At 34.9% G+C, this 21,721-nt stretch overlaps 1 pseudogene across 1 annotated transcript in view; it reads right to left on the bottom strand.

Moving 5' to 3' along the window:
• LOC145002795 (two-component response regulator-like APRR2) overlaps nucleotides 1-21,410 on the bottom strand; it is a 28,965-nt pseudogene extending 7,555 nt beyond the window's left edge. Inside the window, exons 1-6 of the transcript XR_013661874.1 lie at nucleotides 21,239-21,410; nucleotides 20,241-20,320; nucleotides 19,985-20,051; nucleotides 19,824-19,894; nucleotides 19,091-19,153; nucleotides 18,562-19,002 (exon numbers count right to left, since the gene is read on the bottom strand). The product of XR_013661874.1 is annotated as a two-component response regulator-like APRR2 (transcript). The remainder of the gene's footprint in view (nucleotides 1-18,561; nucleotides 19,003-19,090; nucleotides 19,154-19,823; nucleotides 19,895-19,984; nucleotides 20,052-20,240; nucleotides 20,321-21,238) is intronic.
• Between the last annotated feature and the right edge of the window lie 311 nt (nucleotides 21,411-21,721).

Genomic DNA, 21,721 nt, shown 5'->3' with positions numbered 1-21,721 from the left:
CATTTTAATCTAAGAGTTGAGTATAAAATGTGTTTGTGTAACTTGTCCTCAAGTTACATGAAGAGTCACATTAAAGACTCATAAAACTCATAAAATTGGCAAAGGTTACAAAAAAAATGAAGAGTCTAGTTCTAATTAATTGGAGTTATGACTCCATAATTTGTCCTCAAGTTATGGAGGACCAAGAGTCTCTTCATTAAATAAATATAAAAAAAAATAAAAAAAATAATGTAACCTTAATTAATTCCATAAGTTATATAATAAAGAAAAAGTTAAATCTTTATTAGTTTAAAGTTTTCTATAATTTGTCCTCAAGTTATGGAACTTGAAGAGTTTTTGGATTAAAACTACTTTAAATACATAAGTTATGGAATTAATTAGTTTTGAATAGTTTCAAAACTTGCCCTCAAGTTTTGGAATTTGTAAAGTTTTCTCTTATGAATACTTTAATTCCAAGTTAGCCCTTAGAATTTTAAAAGTTAAAATTCAACCCTTATACTTTATAATATTATAAGTTAATAATATATACATGTATAAGAGTAAAGTCGGTCTTACCGCTAGTACGCCTCATTCACGAAGCCGGTCTATAAGGTGGGTATACGGTTGTTGCCTATAAAATGGCAACTTAATGGGTGTCCACTCTCACCCACCGCTTGCTTGACTGGTGGAGGGTCGTTAGCCGAACGGGTTTGACAGGACTATAATTCTACCTTCATTAAAAGTATTAATGATAAATACTAAGTAACTAAACTCTTAATAATTCCCAATAATAGTTACTTAGGAAAATGTGAATAAGGTGCTAATCCATGAAATTACACTTTGCACTTTGTTTGAGTCGGTTAGTGGAGCGCGTGTGGTTAACCGGCACACTAACTCGTATTTAACAAGGTAGGCAAAGGGTAACTTAATGTTTATCATAGTATCGATGAAGCGTGTGTGGTTAACCGGCACATCGATTAAGGGGTAAACACTTAAGGGTACCAAGTAATTTGCATGGTTACTTCACACCTTGTTTTGTGATCCTCGGCATCCCAGTCACAAAACCTGAAGGGCACACTCGAGATTGAAACATGCCATTGAACAGTTCAATGAATCTCAAAAATATCTAGGAGTTTCAAAAACCAATTAAAACCTAATAATACATTTCGTTTATCTTGGTGGAAATTGGTGAATCGTCATTCGCCTACCTTCAAGTATTTTATAGCTTGGATTATGGCATACCTCTTCTAAGTTATAAAATAGTTTGTTGGGTCCTAGCCTTAATATTTCATATTGGGTGTCATATTAAGGACTTTAAAATCAACTATCTTGAATATCTCCCAAAACATGTCTGGTTTAGACATTTATGATCTTCCCAAATCTCTTGAAACAAGCTTTCCTAATGAAGATGATGTCCCATGGATATCATACTTCTTTCTCCTCCTCCAATTATTCTCCCTAACCCACAAGTTCTTGAAAAGTTTAAGGTCACTCAAGCCCTATTGGCAAGGCAAGGTCTAGGTGTGATCACATCTTGGAGATGTAGTCACATATTGACAAGCCGGGAGACAAGGGTGTCAAAGTCTTGAGAAAGTTGGTGGTTCAATCACTTTCTAAGTCACATAGTGAGTTCTTTTGGAACACCTATGAAACAGACTAAGACAAGACCCTTAATGATCTTATCTATTTGTTAAGATCAACTTCCTCTAAACTTTATTGACATTGACAATGGTGACACTGGAAATACAGAAAAAACATTCTCTTCCCAAGGAAAGGGATTGACCATAGTCAACTAGGTTGACCAAATGGTAAAGAGAAAAAGGCTAAGTCTGTAATAGTCCTGTGTACCATTATCAAAGGGTCCATATGTTTATATTGCCAAAGGAAGGTGCATTGGTTGCGAAGCTGCCAAATTTACCTAAGGATGTTAAAGTCAATAAGATTGACTCTACTTCAGGTAAAGTCCACTAATCTATCTCTGTTAAGTTTCTATTCTGAGATTCCTGATACATGATGTGACTGGGTCACATGTTAATGTTTTAAGAATCAAAGAAAAGTAAAGGAACTTAAAGAAAGAATATGCTGAATCTGATGGCATAGATGGATTTCTATCGCGTAGTTTGAAAATCGGATTCTTGAGCTACTTCTTAGGAGTTATGAGATATTGCTAAGGAATAGATAACAACAAGTTTTCATATGGATTGTAAGGATAAGTTTTTCCGCATAGTTTTAAAATAAAAGAAAATTTTGATTTTATTTATTTTAAAAATATCCTTACAATGGCATTTGAGGAAAAATTGTTGCTTATATGATTCCATTAATAGCAAGAGTGGAAATATGAAATTGATTCCTTCATTTGTGGTAATGTCTAAATTTACCAAATAAGGAAAGATTCTCATCACCAAGTCTCAATTAGACCGAAACTTGGAATCATGCAAGTTGTATAGCATGATGAATGAGAACTTTCAAGTATTGGAAAAATTAAGACTAATTACTTGTTCACATGGATGTGTGAGTCAAGTAATGGACTAAGGAATTGAGTACATAGTCATGTGCACTGATTAAGTGCACCACAAAAGATTCATCAGACTATTCGTCATAGTTTACTAAAGCTCAGTAAATATGATTATACTTACAAGCTTAAGTGTAACTCTGAGACATTGGAAAAGGTTCCAATGTAAGGCAGAACGAATAAGAAGAATCAAATTAGGAAGAAGGATAAAAGTTTCTCAAATCTGAAAAGATGGGAGAGTACTTTAGTATCAGTTTTATGATCATCTTAATGATATAGAAACCATATCACAAATTCATACTCTAAGGACGTCTTAGTGCATTGTTATGGCTAAGAAGAGAGGTCATGAATTGTTGGATTGGTTCAGATCAAGGAGATGAGTCATACTTCGTTCCAAAACAATTCTTAGAGTCATACTCCAAGATTGTGACATTGAGTGACATAAAAGAAGGTTTAAAACACTTGTCAAATGTAAGAGTAAAAGTTTTCTACTCTCGTACATTTGAAATTGGTAAGTTGTGATGTTTTGGATAAAACAAAGACCAACTTAGGCCAATTGTGTGAAGTGTTCGTCTTGATTAGAATCCGCACTATCTCTTGGATGTTTGACAAGGGAGTCTTATAGGTCAAGAGGACAGTGGGAGTCTTAAAGGTCTTGAAAGTCTCAAGAACTAATCAAGAATAAAACCTAAAGTTCTTCACTAGCACACGACTTGAGGTTTATAACCTATCGTGTTGACATAGTCTGTGCCCATTCCAGTTAAAGTTGAGTTCTTAGAGTTCTCAATTGGTTGCACAACAACTTGGAAGCAATGGCAGGCCCTTGAGCTGCCAGGTGGCAAGAAATTAAGATTGAGTTCAGTCCATATGAGTTTGGGTTTGTCATTATCCTTGTCTTGTGACTATGGTTATGACAATTCACATGGATAAGAACACATACACCATTAAATCTAAGTGTCATAAGGTTTCTCTTCGATTCATGAAAATGATGGTGAGGAAACACTTTCACTAAGTAGATTTTAGTTAGATAGCAATTGTGATATTTGCATTCTCAAAGTCGTTAGTGGAGCGTGTGTGGTTTACCGGCACACTAACTTGGACTTGTGAGAAATGGCAAAGGTCAAAACGATCAAGACTATGATTACGGCATCCCTTTTCATAGTTCTTAAAATTGTTTTGACACACCCATGAGCTATCTAAGGGAAGGTGTATGTTTTTGATAAAGTCTTATCAAAACAATCTAGTATCAGAAATCTGAACTTTGGTAAAAAAGTCAATAAAGTATTGATTTCTAGAAGTCCAGCTGTTTTTTGAGTACATGTCAAAGCTAGTGGGAGCATAAGTGTTATGCTAATAATCATCATGTTAGTGGGAGCATGATAATTATGATAAGTATTGCAAGTTAGCAATGTTAATTATAGAAAACAAACGGTTTCAACTGGGAAAGAGTTGTTTTGCTATAATTAAGGGAGAGGAAATTATACTTCATCTCAAATCTATAAGCTTAGATCGTGAGGTTTTAATCATTTAGTCAAGGATATATATGAATTTCATGTTGGAATGGCTCAACATAAGGAAATTCTATATATGGGTCCATTATTTGCGTTCTAAAATTCGATTATGATTACGGCATCCCTTTTCATAATCTGAATTATGAGAACTTGGCAAATAGAAATGGAAATGTTATAGCAAAAGATTGGTTTAGTCTTTATGTGAGACATCATGAATCGTGTCCCATATGCTTCGGATATAGGATCGATTACATGTGCTATATTCATCCTTTCTAAAAGTTTCCAAATGCCTGGGGCATTAAGAAGGGAAAAAGTTTAGAACTGGATATGACTAAAAGGATTAAACAATTGTCGAGGACAATCTAAGGTTTACCAAAGATTGGTTGCTCAAGGACAGTTGGAAGTATAGTGATAATTCTGGAAGGACCATATTGACATAATCTGTAAGGAGGCAACTCTTGTTCAGAAGTGATAGTCGAAATGGAATCTGGAAATGTTTCAAAGTTAGAATTTTCAATCTGTGTAAGATTAAGGAAACTTAATGCAAGAAGGATGGTTCCAAGGAGTTGATCTCCTTTGGAATACTCTGTAATGATTGTTGCCAAGTCTTTGTGAATTTGTGCATAATCGTTACAAGAGGATCAATGCATATAAGTTTAGAATCTAACAGATTTCAGTAAATGGCATGAATTTGGAATTCTTGCATTTGCAGTAAGGATTTGGGAGTGTGAAAAGAGAATCATTGAAGATTATGTTCAATTGATCTAGTTCACAAAGTAAAGATCATAGACAAACATAGTATGCATACTTGGTGTATGGCATGACTAGTGTTTAGAAAAACATAGTGTACATGCTTGGAGCATGGGACAACTATTGTTTTAAATTCAAGAATAATGTTGATAGCTGAAACAGTATACAATGAATAATGTGTAATCATATGGTGATAAATAAAAGGTGTTTTATTTATATTCATAAGTTCTGAGACCATATTGGATTCAATTATTAGTGTGTTTCACTTTGCATGTTTTGACTTCCCGAATAAACTAGGTTATTCTTCCGAAATGACTAATTTATTCAAACCATCCACAGTCAGTCATATGTTGGAAGCAGATATGAATTAAGACTGTCATGGGTTGGCTTGTAGAGGTCTAAGTTGTTGGACAAATGGCTACAACACTCATGAGTGCTCATAAGTTCTGAGTATTGGATTCAACCCACGCTCATTGGAATCACTTCATGGATTTTATCACGAGTGATCATGAGACGATAATATCTTATATTCTTCAAACCTAGAGATATGAGTTGTTACTATGAGTTGGTTGTACATTGATTGCACGAAACCGCATTTGGTAACTCGGTGCTATAAAACGTGTCTTTGTGTACGATTCAACAAGTAGTAGAACAAGCCATATGAGTCGAAGTTTATCCATTCCTTTTACCTTCGGGATAAAAGCGATATCTGTGGGCCCCTCGATGATTTGATGATGACAAATGGAAGTGCTCGGCCGGGCCAGGACTGATTTGATTTGTTCAATTAGTCAGTCGTCATAAATCAGAAATCGGGAAACAACAAATGGACAGAGAGAATGATTATAATCCATGTCTCAGTCCATATGATATCTAGAATGGAGGAATATATGATCCCTTATCTAATGGACAAGTTATTGACAAGATCAGAGTTCATCTACAAGGTCAGAGTTCGACAGAAGCTTTTGAGAGCTACGATTGCCAGTTGGTTCCTGAAGTCATGCGCAATAATAGTTTTAGACTTATCCAAGTGGGAGACTGTTGGATTAATGTTTAAGTCCATAACTATAATTGGTAAGACTTGACCCGACCCGGCATGGTCCATTTGGGTTGCATACCATCATGAACTTGGATAGACTATAATGAGAGAAATAAGACACTTATGGTTATTAATATATTATAAGTTCTAGTATATTAATAATAAGAATAATGAGATTATTTAATTAGTATTGATCAAGAATTAATCTAGCATTAATTGAGTGATCAAAAGAAGACTAATTAAATATATGGGTTGATTGTGTAAATCATCCATACTTGTATAGTGGGCTAATGCTCCATGGATTATCTAGTTGGGCCAAAACCCATATGATGCTCCATGGATGCTCCATGGTGTATTTGAACCCATGGATCCAAGGAAATGGAAATTCATGACAATTAGGGTTTACCCTAATTGTATAACTATATAAGCATCTTATTCTTGAGGAAAAATCGGCCACTAGTGAGAATAAGAAAGGGCTAGCCGATTTCATGAAGTGTAGAATTCTCTCTAAGCTATTCTAAGTGTTTTGATGATTGTGAACCATTTGAGGTGTCACACTTGGGGCACTAGGCACTCAAGCTTCATGAAGACAAGCACCATCAAAGAGGTATGTATTCTATCTTGTTATATTGATAGTTTTGTATGCTAGTTTAGGATAATACCTTGGATATTCATATTTGCATGTATAATAGACAAAACATAGATCCAAGGTATTTAGGGTTGCATGTACACTTAGGAGTGTTAGAATGCTCATAACCCAACAATGTCAACAAGAAACGCATAACCCAACTCCAAAAGGATGGAGTGTTGGAGTCATTCGACCTTAGGGAAGATGACACATGCGAATCTTGTTTACTTGGAAAGATGACTAAGTCACCCTTCGCTGGTACGTGCGAAAAGGGTGAGGGTCTATTGGACCTCATACATACCGATGTATGTGGACCGTTTAGATCTACCACGAAGGATGGAAACCGCTTCTACGTGACTTTTACCGATGACTATAGTAGATATGGGTATATCTACTTAATCAAGCAAAAGTCAGAAACTTTTGAAAAGTTCAAAGAGTTCAAGAATGAAGTGGAGAATCAATTGGGCAGGAAGATCAAGATGCTTCGATCCGATCGAGGAGGAGAGTACCTAAGTCTTGAATTCCACGATTATCTCAAGGAGTGTGGAATAGTTTCACAATTGACGTCACCTAGGACACCACAATTGAATGGTGTGGCAGAAAGGCGTAATCGAACCTTGTTGGACATGGTTCGCTCTATGATGAGTCGTGCTTCACTATCTATCTCTTTTTGAGGGTATGCCTTAGAGACTGCCGCCCATATCCTTAACCGAGTCCCTACTAAGAAGGTTGCCAAAACACCTCACGAGATGTGGATTGGGAAAGCTCCTTCGTTAGCACATATCAAGGTTTGGGGTTGTGAGGATTTCGTAAGACGAGATACTCACGACAAGCTCGAACCTCGTAGTGAGCGATGTATTTTCATCGGCTACCCGCAAAAATCCTTTGGATATCTCTTCTATAGACCGAAGGACAATGTTGTCTTTGTTGCGAGGAGAGGAGTTTTCCGAGAGCGATAACTCATAAGCCAAGGAGACAGTGGGAGGCAAATCGATCTTGAAGAGATTCAAGAATCGATAGATGAAGGAACCTCTACTGCTGGTTCTCAACTCGAGGAGGAAACTCCGGTTGACCCAATTGACGTATCATTACCTCTTAGACGTTCTGAGAGAGTTAGCTTTCAAACCCAGTTGTATGGTTTTCATATTACTACCGAAGGGGACACGTATATTAGTGATAGTACACTAATAAATCTTGATGAACCTAATAGCTATAAGGAAGCCATGGCAGGCCCGGAGTTTGCGAAATGGAAAGAGGCAATGGATAGCGAGATCCAATCCATGTATGATAACCAAGTTTGGAATTTGGTTGACAATGTGTCTGGACGTAAGACCGTTGGGTGCAAATGGATCTTCTAGAAGAAGACCGACGTGGATGGAAAGGTACACACGTATAAAGCGCGATTAGTTGCGAAGGGCTTTACTCAAACTCCCGGAGTTGACTATGAAGAGACCTTCTCACCAGTTGTGAAGATAAAATCTATTAGAGTGATGCTAGCTATTGCCGCATTTCATGATTATGAGATTTGGCAAATGGATGTCAAGACCGCTTTCCTTAACGGAAAGTTGGCTGAGGATGTTTACATGGCTCAAACAGAGGGGTTTGTGGATCCGAAGCATCCGAATAGAGTGTGTAAGCTTGAGAAGTCCATTTATGGACTTAAGCAAGCGTCTCGTAGATGGAATCTTTGCTTCGATGAGAAAGTCAAAGAGTTTGGATTTGTACGAAGCGAAGATGAATCGTGTGTATATGTCAAAGCCAGTGGGAGTGTAGTAAGCTTCCTCGTTCTATATGTCGATGACATATTACTCATAGGAAACGATGTCCCGACTCTGCAGAAGGTTAAGTCCTGGCTCGGGAAGTGCTTCGCTATGAAGGACCTCGGAGAGGCTTCCTATATTTTGGGAATAAGGATAGTAAGAGAAAGAAGTAAGAGACTAACAGGACTTAGTCAGAACACTTACTTAGAGAAGGTACTAAAACGTTTTAGTATGGAAAACTCGAAGAAGGGAGAATTACCGATACAAAGCAATGCCAAGTTGAGTAAGACTAAAAGTCTGAGTACTGAAGCCGATATATCTGAAATGAGCCGAGTTCCATACGCTTCCGCAGTTGGCTCAATCATGTATGTTATGACTTGTACTCACCCTGATGTAGCCTTTCCTTTGAGCATGGTTAGTAGATATCAAGGGAACCCTGGCAGAGTCCATTGGATTGCGGTGAAGAATATCCTTAAGTACCTTCGGAGGACGAAGGAATGGTTCTTAGTCCTCGGAGGGTATAGTGATGCCAGTTTTCAGACTGAAAGGGACAACTACCGTTCGCAGTCGGACTGGGTCTTTACCCTGAATGGAGGAGCAGTAACTTGGAAAAGTTCCAAGCAGGAAACCATAGATGATTCAATGTGTGAATCAGAGTACATTGCAGCGAGCAAAGTGTCGAAGGAGGCAATATGGCTAAAGAACTTCATTAGTGATCTTGGAGTTCTACTTGCCATAAAGGAGCCCATGGACATTTTCTGTGATAATGAAGGTGTGGTTGCCTTGACCAAGGAACCGAGGGATTATGGTAGATCACGACATATCGACAGAAAATATCACTTTATTAGACATCGTGTAGAAGAAGGACAACTCGTAGTGAAGAGGATATCATCAGAAGATAACGCAGCAGATCCGCTTACGAAGGGACTGAGTAGGGTTAAGCATTTGCAGCATGCTAGGAGTATCGGGCTGAAGGATGATATTAGCATAGATTAGATAGTATTAGATGTTGGATTAGTGTCTAAGTCCATAACTATTTTGGTATGTACTTGACCCGATGGTGCATGGTCCTTTTGGGTTGCCTTCACTAAAGCAACTTGATAGGATGAATTATGGAGAGTAAGGATTAAATATGATTTATTAATATATTATGGGAATAATATATTAAAGGAGAAATCATATTGTTTAATTAATATTAGTCAATAATTAATTGGTAATTAGTTTTGTGACTAAAAGAGATTAATTAAACTTAAGGGACTGGAATTGTAATTATAAGATAATTGCAATTTGGGCCATGGATTGCCTTGTATTAAGGGATGGACGAATTCTAATGGGAAACCCATAAGGAAATCATCCATGGGCTTAATTAAAGGAGTCTATGGGTTGCTTAGGGCTTAAGCATCCAAATTAGGGTTTCCTTGTTAGATAACCATAATAGCCCAACTATATAAAGACCCCTTAAGGCTCAAAAACGTGGCTAAGCTTCTTGTAAAGGTTTACACACGTTTTTGGCAGCCTCCAACCTCTCTCCTCTTCATCCTCTTGCTTATGGTGTTTGTGAACCATTAGAGGAGTGACACTTGTGACTCTAAGCCTTCCAAAGTCAATTCAAGGAGATTTGTGATTGTTATTGCTACATAACAATCAAGGTAATACTATAAACTTATTCTCATGTTAATATGATTATATGTATGATAGAATTAGGGTTTATAGTCTTGGATTCAAAGCATGTACAATAGAGAAACCTAGATCCAAGCATTAGGGTTTGTATGAGCACATAGGATGTCTTATGACCAAAACCCATCAGTGGTATCAGAGCCTAGATTGTTTTCTATTGTATTGATGCTTGATATAACTGGAAAATTTGGTTTTTTGGATTCTGGAGGCTGGACTCGCCGAGTCCATGGCTGAACTCGCCGAGTCCATGCAGACTCGACGAGTCCAAGGCTGACTCGACGAGTCAACTCGTCAGACAGGCGGATTTTCGGGATTTTTACCTATTATGACTTAGGATAATTACCATAATTGTTTAAACTTAATAAAATTCGAATTTTGTTAATCCTTTATGATTATCCTTGTCAAAATAAAAGATTTTGGTCATCTAATTAGATAATTGTTACCTTATTTGATATATGTGAAGTTATGGAAATTATTTGATCATTATCTTGCAAGAATTTGAACTAGATCTAATTAGATAACCACCAATTATAGTTAATTGCCTTATTTGAATTATGTGATCTAGAATATTCTTGACAAAGTTTGGAATAGTTTCAAATTAATCCCTTTAGGTTTTATAGTTTAAATTTGAACCCCAAAAGTTTTGTTGTTTTGAAATTTAAATAGTTAAAACCCTAATGTTTTGAAAAATGTTTCAAAACTTGCCCTCAAGTTTTGGAATTTAAATTTTGATTGAATAGTTTAATTTTGATGCATATTTAAATTCTAAACCCTTATGGTTTGAAATGTTTCAAAACTTGCCCTCAAGTTATGGAATTTAAAGGTTGATTAAAAGGTTAATTAGAAATGCTAAATTCTAAAACTCTTGTATTGTTTTGAAAAGGTTCAAATCACACCCTTATGGTTTTATTAATTAATTAAGGTGTATAATTAAAAGAGATTTAATAAATCCATAAAAGTTTAGGCTAACCTTTTAATTGAATTAAAAGTGTAATTGTTAAAGTTAACCATATAGTATTTTAAAAGTATAAAATACACCCTATACTATATATATAACATTAAAAGTCTAACATTATATATATGTATGAGTAAAAGTCAGTCTTACCGTTAGTAGGCCTCATTCACGAAGCTGGTCTATAAGGGGTGTTTAAGGAAATTGCCTATAAAATGGCGATTGAATGGGTATCCACTCTTACCCACCGCACTCTTGACTAGTGGAGGGTCGTTAGCCGAACGGGTAGGATAGGACGAAACCTTCCATTATAAGTATAATGAAATACAAAGTAACTAAATGTTTTTCAAATTCCCAATCTTAGTTACTTAGGCAAAAGTGAATTGATGCAATTCCATGAAATTACACTTTGTGCCCTTGCGAAGACGTTAGTGGAGCGTGTGTGGTTTACCGGCACACTAAATGGTTCTAAGCAAAGGTAGCAAAGGGTGACTCAATGTTTGTCATAGTTCGGTGGAGCGTGTGTGGTTTACCGGCACATCGAATAGGTGATTGTAACATGTGAGGGCACCATGTAGTTTGCATGGTTATTCACACCCGCTTTGTGATCCTCGGCATCCTAGTCACAAACAAGAGGGGCATATCGAGATTTAAACATGCCATTGAAATGTTCAATGAATCTCAAAGGATCTAGGAGTTTTCATAGATTTAAAACTTAAATTTCTTTTTCGTTTATCATGGTGGAAATTAGTGAATCGTCATTCACTTACCTTCAAATGTTCTGCAATTTGGGTTACGACATCCCTCTCCCGAGTTGTAGGATATTGTGTTGGGTCCTAGCCTTGGAATTTCATTTGGGTGATTTACCAAGGACTCAATCAATCAACTAACTTGAATTCGTTTTTTCTCCCGATGTCAAAGTTCGACAACTATGGTCTTCTCAAGTCCCGTGGAACAAGCATTCCACATGAAGATGATATTCCATGATTCGATCGAGGAACAAGAAATCATGCTTCACTTCCTCCTCCTGCTCCAATTATTCTCCCTAACCCACAAGATTGTAAAATTGAAAGGTTCAATATCACTCAAGCCCTTTTGGCAAGTAAACATAAAGAGGGCAAGTCGGTGTGTGCACACGTCTTAGGGATGAAGTCACACATTGATAGATTAAGAATGATGGGATCCGTTGTCGGTGAAGCGATGGCTGTTGATTGGGTTCTTCAGTCACTTCCTAACTCGTATAGTGAGTTCGTAAGAGAGTACTACATGATGAACTACGACGTGACCCTTATAGATCTCACCTATATGCTTATTGCTGCTAAATCAGCAATGGTTTGGTGCAATAGAAAAGCAAAGTTGATTGGTGAATCTGCCTTCAAGACCTCTATGGATATAGACAATGGCAATGAAAGACATGCAATGATCGAAAAGTTTGATCATAAGAGAAAGGCGATGTCTAAAGTAGTTCCATGTGTTGTTCCAAAAGAGTCAATTTGCTTTTATTGCCAAGAGAAGGGGCATTGGAGATGAAGTTGCCCTATTTACCTAAGAGATCTAAGAGATGGGAGAGTCAAAAGTATGACTACGCTTTAGGTAAGAATCCACTATCTAACTCCATTAAGTTCCTATTCATTGATTCTTAATACATGATGTGATAAGATTGCATTTAAATGTTTTGAAGGATCGGTGAAAAGAAAGGAAGCTTGATAAGAGAGCAAGATGAATCTAATCACAAGAGATGGATCTCGATCTCATGGACTTGAAGATTGGATTTTGAGCTTAGATAGTTATGATAGAGTTGTTAGAAATTTTCTTTTACATAGTTTTCAATAGATTTTGCATTGTAAGGACAAATGTTTTTCCGCTGCTTTTTATAAATAAAACAAATTTTGTTTGACTTATTTATTTGTTTATTTCCTTGCAATGAAATCGTTATGAAAATTGATGTTTGAATATTTCTACAACGAATGGATGTGATTCTTAGTTATGTTATTTATGGAAATTGGACTAATTCATTGACAAAGTGTCAAGTGAAGGACTAGGAGATCGAGTACACAAAGTTGTGTGTTGATCAAGTTCACCATAAGAGTAACAAAGATATTCGTCATGATTTACACTTACAAGATTAAGTGTAATTTTGAATTGATTAAAGGGTTTAGATCAATAGCAAAATGAATAAGAAGAATCAAGTAGGCAGAAAGATAAGAGTTTCTCCATTTTAAGAAGAAGGGAGAGTAGCTTTTATGCCTTATGATAGGTCTTAATGATTAAGAACCATATCTCAATTGATCCTCTAATGAGTCTTGGTACAATTGTATGTCCAAGAAGAGGAATCAAAGATTGAAGAAATGGTCAAATCAAGAAGTCAATCATACTTCGTTCCAAAACAAGTCTTAAAGTCAAGATTGTGACATTGAGTGAATAGTATTAAGAAGGTTTATAACATTCATCAATTGTGGAAAGTTGTGATGTCTTGGATAAGACAAAGACCAACTAAGACCAAAATTATGAAGTGTTTTGTTTTGATATAAGCTACACTAACTCTTGAATATTTGTTTGTCAAGAAATGTTTTTGATAAGAGAATCTTATATGTCAAGGAGTCAGTGGGAGTCTTAATGGTCTCGAAAAGTTTCAAGAACAAATCAAATAAACCTTATCGATCATCACTAGCACACGAGTTGAGGTTTACAACCTATCGTGAAGACATTATTTTGTTTCTGTGCCAATCCAATCGAGTTAATTATGCATGTGAGTCCTATGAGTTCTCATTTGAATGCGTAAAAGGCAAGGACCTTGATCAATGAAAGGTGCATTGATAGGAAAAAGGTAAGATGCTTAACTACTTGGAAAACATGGTGGGCAGCTGTGCTACCATAAGGCAAGAAATCAAGATTAAGAAAGTTCGATCCATATGAGTTTGAATTTGTCGTAAACTTTGGTTTTTAACAAATTCACATGGATAGGAACACATACACTGTTTAAATCTAAGTGTCATAAGGTTTCCTCCTTCATGAAAATGATTGTGAGAAAATGCTTTCACTAAGAAAGATTTTAAAAGATAGTGATTGTAAAATTGCATTCTCGAATTCGGTCATGGTTACGGCATCCCTTTCCATAATTTGAATTGTGAGGTTTGGCAATTAGTCTTAATTGTTAAGACACACATATGAACTATCTAAGGCAAAAGTGTATAAGTTCAAGAAGTCTTGATAAAAGATTATCAAAGCACTAAGTACTAAAAACATGGACTTAAGAAATTCAATAGGTATTGTTTTTTCTGAAAGTTAAGATGTTTATGAATACATGTCGAAGCTAGTGGGAGCATAAGTGTTATGTTTTATAATAATCATCATGATAGTGGGAGCATAAATGTTATGACTGTATGATTATTAAGGCAAGTATTGCATAGTTGGCAATATTAATTATAGAAAACAAGAGTCATACTTTGCAAAGTTGTAAGAGTTGAAAGGTTGTTTTGCTATAATTAAGGGAGAGAATATTATGCTTCATTTCAACAATTGATAAATTTAGTCAAAGGTACATAGTGTGTTCTTAAAGTTTCGATTATGATTACGGCATTCCTCTTCACAATTCGAATTTTGAGAACATAGAAAATAAAACATTGTGCGTCGTGTCCCATACGCTTCGAGTATAGGATCGATTGCAAATGATTTAATGTTTGACCATTCTAAAATTTTCCAAATGTCTAGTGCATTTAGAAGGAAAAGGGACTAGAATTGGTTTTGACTAAAATAATTAAACAACTATCAAAGGACAATCCAAAGTTCGACGAGGATTGGTCGCTTGTGAGTAGTTGGAAGTATAGTATTGGAAATTTTGGAAATGTTTCCATATTGGATGGACAATATCGACATCATTACGAATAGATAAGATTCTATTAAGAAATTAGTTGTCATATGGAAAAATATGGAAGCGTGTCCATATTGGGAAGTAAATATTGAAAATCTATGTCTAGATTAGAAACTTATATGCAAAAGGATGTTCAAAGGAACGTACTTTGAGTGAGAGACATCATATCTAAGGAATTGTCTTGTAACAATCTCCGATAGAGGAATTTGTAATATCATTGGAAATAGTCTTTGAGACTTTGGTGCAGTGACATTACAAAAGGATCGTTGCATAAAGTGTTAGAATCTAGTATATTCTATAAGTAACAAGAATTTGATATTCTTACACTTAAGAAAATGGATTTGGAGTTGTAAAATGAGAATGATTGGAAATGTGTTCAATTTGTCTATTTCAAAAAGTAAGAACCATAGGTAAACATTGTGTGCATGCTAGGAGCATGGGACAAGTGTAATAATTCAAGTAAGAAGTTGATTACCCGAAACGACAAATAATGAGTAATCGATATGGTGATAAATAAAACGTGTTTTGTTTATACTCAAAGGTTTGAGGTCATATGGGATTAGTATTATTCTTGTGTTTCACCTTGCATGTTTTGACTTCCAGAATAATTGAGTTTATTAAGAATAATCGAATTATTCGAACGGGCCACAATCATTCATATGTTGGAAGTAGATATGAATGAAGACTGTCATGAATTGGTGTGTGGATTGTCTAGAAAAGTATTAGACATAAGCAAATGTTTGTTGCAACGTTCATGAGTGCTTATGAATATGATTTGAGCATTGGATTAAACCCACGCTCACTTGGATCACTATCTCGAGTGATTAGTGAGACGATAACATCTTATATTCTTGAAACCGAGATGTGTGAGTTGTATCTTGCTAATCGATTGTACATTGATAATATGTAAACGCACTAGTAACTTGGTGTTATAAAACATATTGTTGTGTGTGATTTGGTTAGTGACTGCAAGCGAGCATTGTATCAAAGTTTATCCATTCCTTTTATCCAAGGTAGGATAAAAGCGATATCTTTGGGCCCCTCGATGGTTTAGTGATGACATACGTAAATGCTCGGCCGGGCTAGGGCTAATTTGATTTGGTCAATTAGTCTGTCGTCATAAATCAGAAATCGAGAAGTAGTACAAAGAGAATGATTAGAAATCATATCTCAGATGATATCAAGAATGGAGGAATATATGATCCCTTATCTAAGGACACGCGTATCTGATAGGATCAGAGTTGACAGCGGCTTTGGAAAGCTACGATTGCAGATCGGGATCTGAAGTCATACGCAGAATAGTTGTTAGACTTATCCAAGTGGGAGACTGTTGGATTAGTGTCTAAGTCCATAACTATTTTGGTATGTACTTGACCCGATGGTGCATGGTCCTTTTGGGTTGCCTTCACCAAAGCAACTTGATAGGATGAATTATGGAGAGTAAGGATTAAATATGATTTATTAATATATTATGGGAATAATATATTAAAGGAGAAATCATATTGTTTAATTAATATTAGTCAATAATTAATTGGTAATTAGTTTTGTGACTAAAAGAGATTAATTAAACTTAAGGGAATGGAATTGTAATTATAAGATAATTGCAATTTGGGCCATGGATTGCCTTGTATTAAGGGATGGACGAATTCTAATGGGAAACCCATAAGGAAATCATCCATGGGCTTAATTAAAGGAGTCTATGGGTTGCTTAGGGCTTAAGCATCCAAATTAGGGTTTCCTTGTTAGATAACCCTAATAGCCCAACTATATAAAGACCCCTTAAAGCTCAAAAACGTGGCTAAGCTTCTTGTAAGGGTTTACGCACGTTTTTGGCAGCCTCCAACCTCTCTCCTCTTCATCCTCTTGCTTATGGTGTTTGTGAACCATTAGAGGAGTGACACTTGTGACTCTAAGCCTTCCAAAGTCAATTCAAGGAGATTTGTGATTGTTATTGCTACATAACAATCAAGGTAATACTATAAACTTATTCTCATGTTAATATGATTATATGTATGATAGAATTAGGGTTTATAGTCTTGGATTCAAAGCATGTACAATAGAGAAACCTAGATCCAAGCATTAGGGTTTGTATGAGCACATAGGATGTCTTATGACCAAAACCCATCATTAGAAACGTGTAATAGATAAATGTAATTAACATTTGATGATTAAATATAGGAGTTTTATTTATAAGTAATGTTACTGTCTTATGTTAATTGTTTAACTATTGTTTCACTTTGCATGTTTTGACTTCCAGAATAATTGAGTTTATTAAGAATAATCGAATTGTTCAAATAGTCCACAATCGTTCATATGTTGGAAGTAGGTATGAATGAAGATTGTCATGAATAGGTGTGTAGAGTGTCTAAATAGTTTTATACATAGTAAAAGATTGTTGCAACGTTCATGAGTGCTTATGAACTAGTTTTGAGCATCGGAACAAACCCGCGCTTGCTGGAATCACCTTATGGAATAAGATAGTAAAAGGTGATCGCAAGACGATAATATCATATAGTCTTAAAACCTAGATATATGATTTGTTATTGGTTAATTGATTGTACATTGATAATGCGAAAACGCATTGGTAACTCGATGTTATAAAACGCATTATTGTGTGTAGTTGGTTAATGAATAAGTAAATGCATATAAGTCGAAGTTTATCTGTAACTTTATCCTTTGAAGGAAAAAGTGATATCTCGGCCGCTCGATGATTTGGTTTGACTTATGTGCCAGGCTCGGTTAGAACTGAATTGATGTGTTCGATTAAGTTCTATGTCAAATAAATCGGAAATTGAGAAACAAAATGCCGGACTAACTATTCCATAGTATTGTCAGCATGATATCTAACAGAGGACTGTATAATCCCTTATCTGAAGGACAAGATTGATTAGATCAGAGTTTGACAGTGTCTTTGAGAGCTACGATTGCAAATCGGAGTGTGCCTGCGCATATAGTTACCAGACTTATCCAAGTGCGAGACTGTTGGAATAGTGTCTAAGGCTGCAACTATATTAGGCAAGTATTTGACCCGATTGTGCATGGTTCTTTTGGGTTGCCTTCACCATAGCAACTTGGTAGGACGATTTATTATGAGAGAATAGATATTATTAATATGGAATAATAATATAGTTATTTGATTAATATAAGTTATAGATTAATTAGTATTAATTTGGTGACTTAAAGAGATTAATTAAATAAGAGGGTATAAACTGTCAATTGCTTGATAGTTAAACTTTAGACTGTAAATCCTTATTGGATAAAGGGTTGGACGAATTCTAGGCTAGGATAAGTCCTAAATTCGTCCAAGGCATTATCTTGGAAGGATTTGGATTGCTTCGAGTAATAGTTATCCAACTAGGGTTTAAGTTGTAACCCTTAAGGAGTCTACAAGTATAAATAGACCCTATGGGATAGAGAATTCGACACATCTTCTAAAGTAAGGATACTCTGGTCGAATTCCATCCCATCTCCTCTCTCTCAAATTATCCTGTTTGCTAGTTGGTGTTTGTAAGCCATTAGAGGAGTGACAATTGTGACTCTAAAGCTCCAAGAACAAGAAGATCAAACAAGTGTTTCAAGGTATGCTTCTAACTTTGGTTTTGTGTTGTTCTTATACCTAATAAGTCATTAGCAGTCTTGGATTCAATGCATGTTTAATTAGAGAAACCTAGATCCGAGCATTAGGGTTTGTATGCGCACTTAGGAATGTTCTTATGTACAAAACCCTTCAATAAGTATGTACCGCACACAGTGTGCCTCACACTTAAACATACAAGTATGCATTAGGCACGAGCATAGCGTGCATCATAAATTATATATAAATTATCTATGAGGCACAGTGATTTCAGGATTAATCAAATAAACCATATCAATCATCATCTTTACCTTGATCTTTCTTCGACCGGATTTACTAGAACGTGAAACAGGATGCTCGCATGCTTCGTTTTGCTTCTTACCATCATTTTTAGGATCGGGGCAACATTCATTATTTGAAGGCTTGTTGATTCCCTCATCCAAACTCTTGTAGGAGTTTGTCTCCATAATAATATTATCAACAAATAAATGATCATCACAAGTAATTTCGACAAATTTGGACTCACCATCATGTTCGACACTCTCTTTCTCAGTTGAGAGATTAGTTTGATCTTCATTATCAACTAGCCTTATTCCTTGCTTCAACTGTGGGGTTGATGGAGCTGGATATTTATCATTTTCAACTGATACCTCCTCATTATGTTCTTGATTTTGAATGATTTCTTGCTTTATACCTACTTCTTCCAAATGAATCAGTTGTTCATTTTCATCCTTTGGTCCTGCATTGAACGCCTGCTTGAAGTTTTCACAATCCCGTTATTAGAAAACAAGTGAAAGGTAATGAATTTATTAGTTCACAATAGAAATTAAACTTACTTACCTTGTAAGCCAAATGTTGCCATATGTTTTGGAGTTTATCTTTGGACAATGGTTTCTCAAGGAACTATCATTGAGACTTCAATATTAAAACGATTTTGATAATGTTTTCTTTTGACTTAATTGGGAAAAGATTTAGTCCACTGATCAATATATACAATTTAATATGTTAAGCATATATGCATGTTTTTTTATTAGTACATAAAGAATGACTTAGATAGTTCGTAAAAAAAAAAGAGGTTTTTTCACTTTGTCGTAACTTGAGATACTTGCTCACATTAATATTTTTTTCTGTTATTTTCTAAAATATATTTTAAACATCATTTTTCAAGATGATACTCAATAGGGGAAAAACATAAACGTTGCCTAAGACTAGTTGGTTATTAAAAATATGAATAAATGCAAGAAATAATAATATACTTTCATTTATTCATTCATTTTAGCATTGTATTTTCATTTTTTCCCTTTACAACATTGAATTTTCCAAAAAAAAAATCTTATCAAGGAAGTGGATTGTAAAAAAATGTACTAACTATAGCATTTTACTTTCACTATTAATTATCTTATTAGGACATTGTGCTTTGAAAAATCTACCTAGTTATAGTAAGAAAATTTGCATTATATTAAGATGACATTGGTAGATTTTTTAAAGTGCAATGCTTTAACAGGACAAAGTGAAAGTACAATGCATTAATCAACAAATCTGTTGCTTTTTATTGCATTTAACCCTTAAAAACAATCTTGTATTGAATAAAACCTACTGCTATGCACTTCATCATGGTACTGATGCAATTCACATCTGAAGTCACTGCAATCAAAACCGGAAGAAACTCAATTTATGTTGGTATTAAGAGATTTATCATCATAGAAATTTAGATTAGTGGTTAAGGAGGCATACTGATTGTAGGCAAGTCTTTCGCCCTTTCAAGAAATTTAAACCTTCCATCTTGGTTACCTGCTCTCACCTATCACAAAATATAAAAATACATAAAACACCTCAAATTGAAGCCAATAAATCAAGAACAGGCTCAAAAGGAGGCAACCGGGTGCCACTTTGTAACACCCATATCTGGAAAATATTAATTTCCAAAGACTTAGCACCAACAGTATACATGTCATCAAAAAAATATATCAAATTCAAAAAACTTCAATACCTCTACTATAGCTACATGGAAGCCTTTAGATTTTTCCGAAATGGCCGATAATGCATCATTCTCACTATAGAAAGCAGAAACTGCACACATTAATGCCAAAGTGAGATAACCTCCAGTGTATATGGTGAATATTTGCGATAATAAAGAGCTTAGAGACTTATTAGAGGTGTTCAAAAATATCCAATATCCGATACCCGATATTAAAATCCAATCCGAAATTATCCGAATTTTCTGATTTGGATTTGGATATTGATTTCAAAAGATTTCGGATTTCTGACATCCGAAATTTATTTATTTAATACTTATATTTATATTCTGTTTTAAGTGAAAGGGGAATCGATTTTTCCTTTTAGCATTATTATTTTATAGACTTCTGATTTTCTAAATGGTCTTACTGCACATCTGATTTGAGTTCAAGAGTCAAAATGTAACTTTGGTTTTAAACCCTTCAAAATTTAAGCTAAATACTATGGAATATTATAGTATATTAATATTAATTTTCTATTCGTTATGTGAATAGATTTACTTCAAAACTCATAAAATAACTTTATGATTTCTTTCTCAATGTTATAACAAACTAGGAAAGCCCCCAATATGAATATATACAATCTATAACATATTATATACAAATTAAAACGAATGTGATATGAACGATGAAAAATTGCAAACATATGGAACCAAAACTGAAAGGTAATAGTTTATGTATTGAACATAAAAATATTATCCGGTTTTGAACACATTTAGATGTAATTCTACTAAAACACTGACTCAAAAGATAAACAACTTAAATACTCGAACTCCATTTCCGTGATCATCAACATACGAGAAGAGTTTTTCTTTTATCTTAATTTTTTTTTTTGCACAACACATGATTAAGACAATCTCAAGAACATAAATTATAATAAAGTAAAGAGCTTCAACTAAACATGTGGAAATGTCATGCACAATAAATTCACAACTAAATAAATCAAGAACAGTTTGGAGTTAAAGTAACTAACCAACATAATCCATTTCTTCAAGTTTTGATTTTATTACAGTTGCAGAATTGATGTCTTCATCAAGGAGCAAGACTCTAAGACCCTAATAACTCATTTGCAGTGCAAACCATAGCTGTTCGGCATCGTTTATATAATCAAAACTCTCTACTCGTCATCACTTTTCTCATTTAGAAACTCTGCATAAAAATCCACATCGAAAAATTAATCTCATCAGTCTTGGATTCGCATAACATAATGCATCTTTTAGAATCTTGATGGGTAGATAAGTGATCAGATATATATTAGTGTTGAAGATCCGGACATCATTAAGCGAAGCAGTTGCTAATGATAGAATAATTGTACATGTAATAAATAAATTTTAATTAATAAAAATTGTAAAATCTAAGCAACAGATGATTTCTGCATAATAACTTTCCTCATCTGAGAATTCATAATTTAAGAAATCTTGTTTATCATAACTATGCATAGCCATAGATATAAAAA

This window comes from Lactuca saligna, chromosome 6, assembly GCF_052625555.1.
Source record: "Lactuca saligna cultivar CGN05327 chromosome 6, ASM5262555v1, whole genome shotgun sequence".
NCBI lineage: Eukaryota > Viridiplantae > Streptophyta > Magnoliopsida > Asterales > Asteraceae > Lactuca > Lactuca saligna.
Note: the sequence above shows the minus strand (reverse complement) of the source record. Positions and strands in the feature narration are given on the sequence as shown.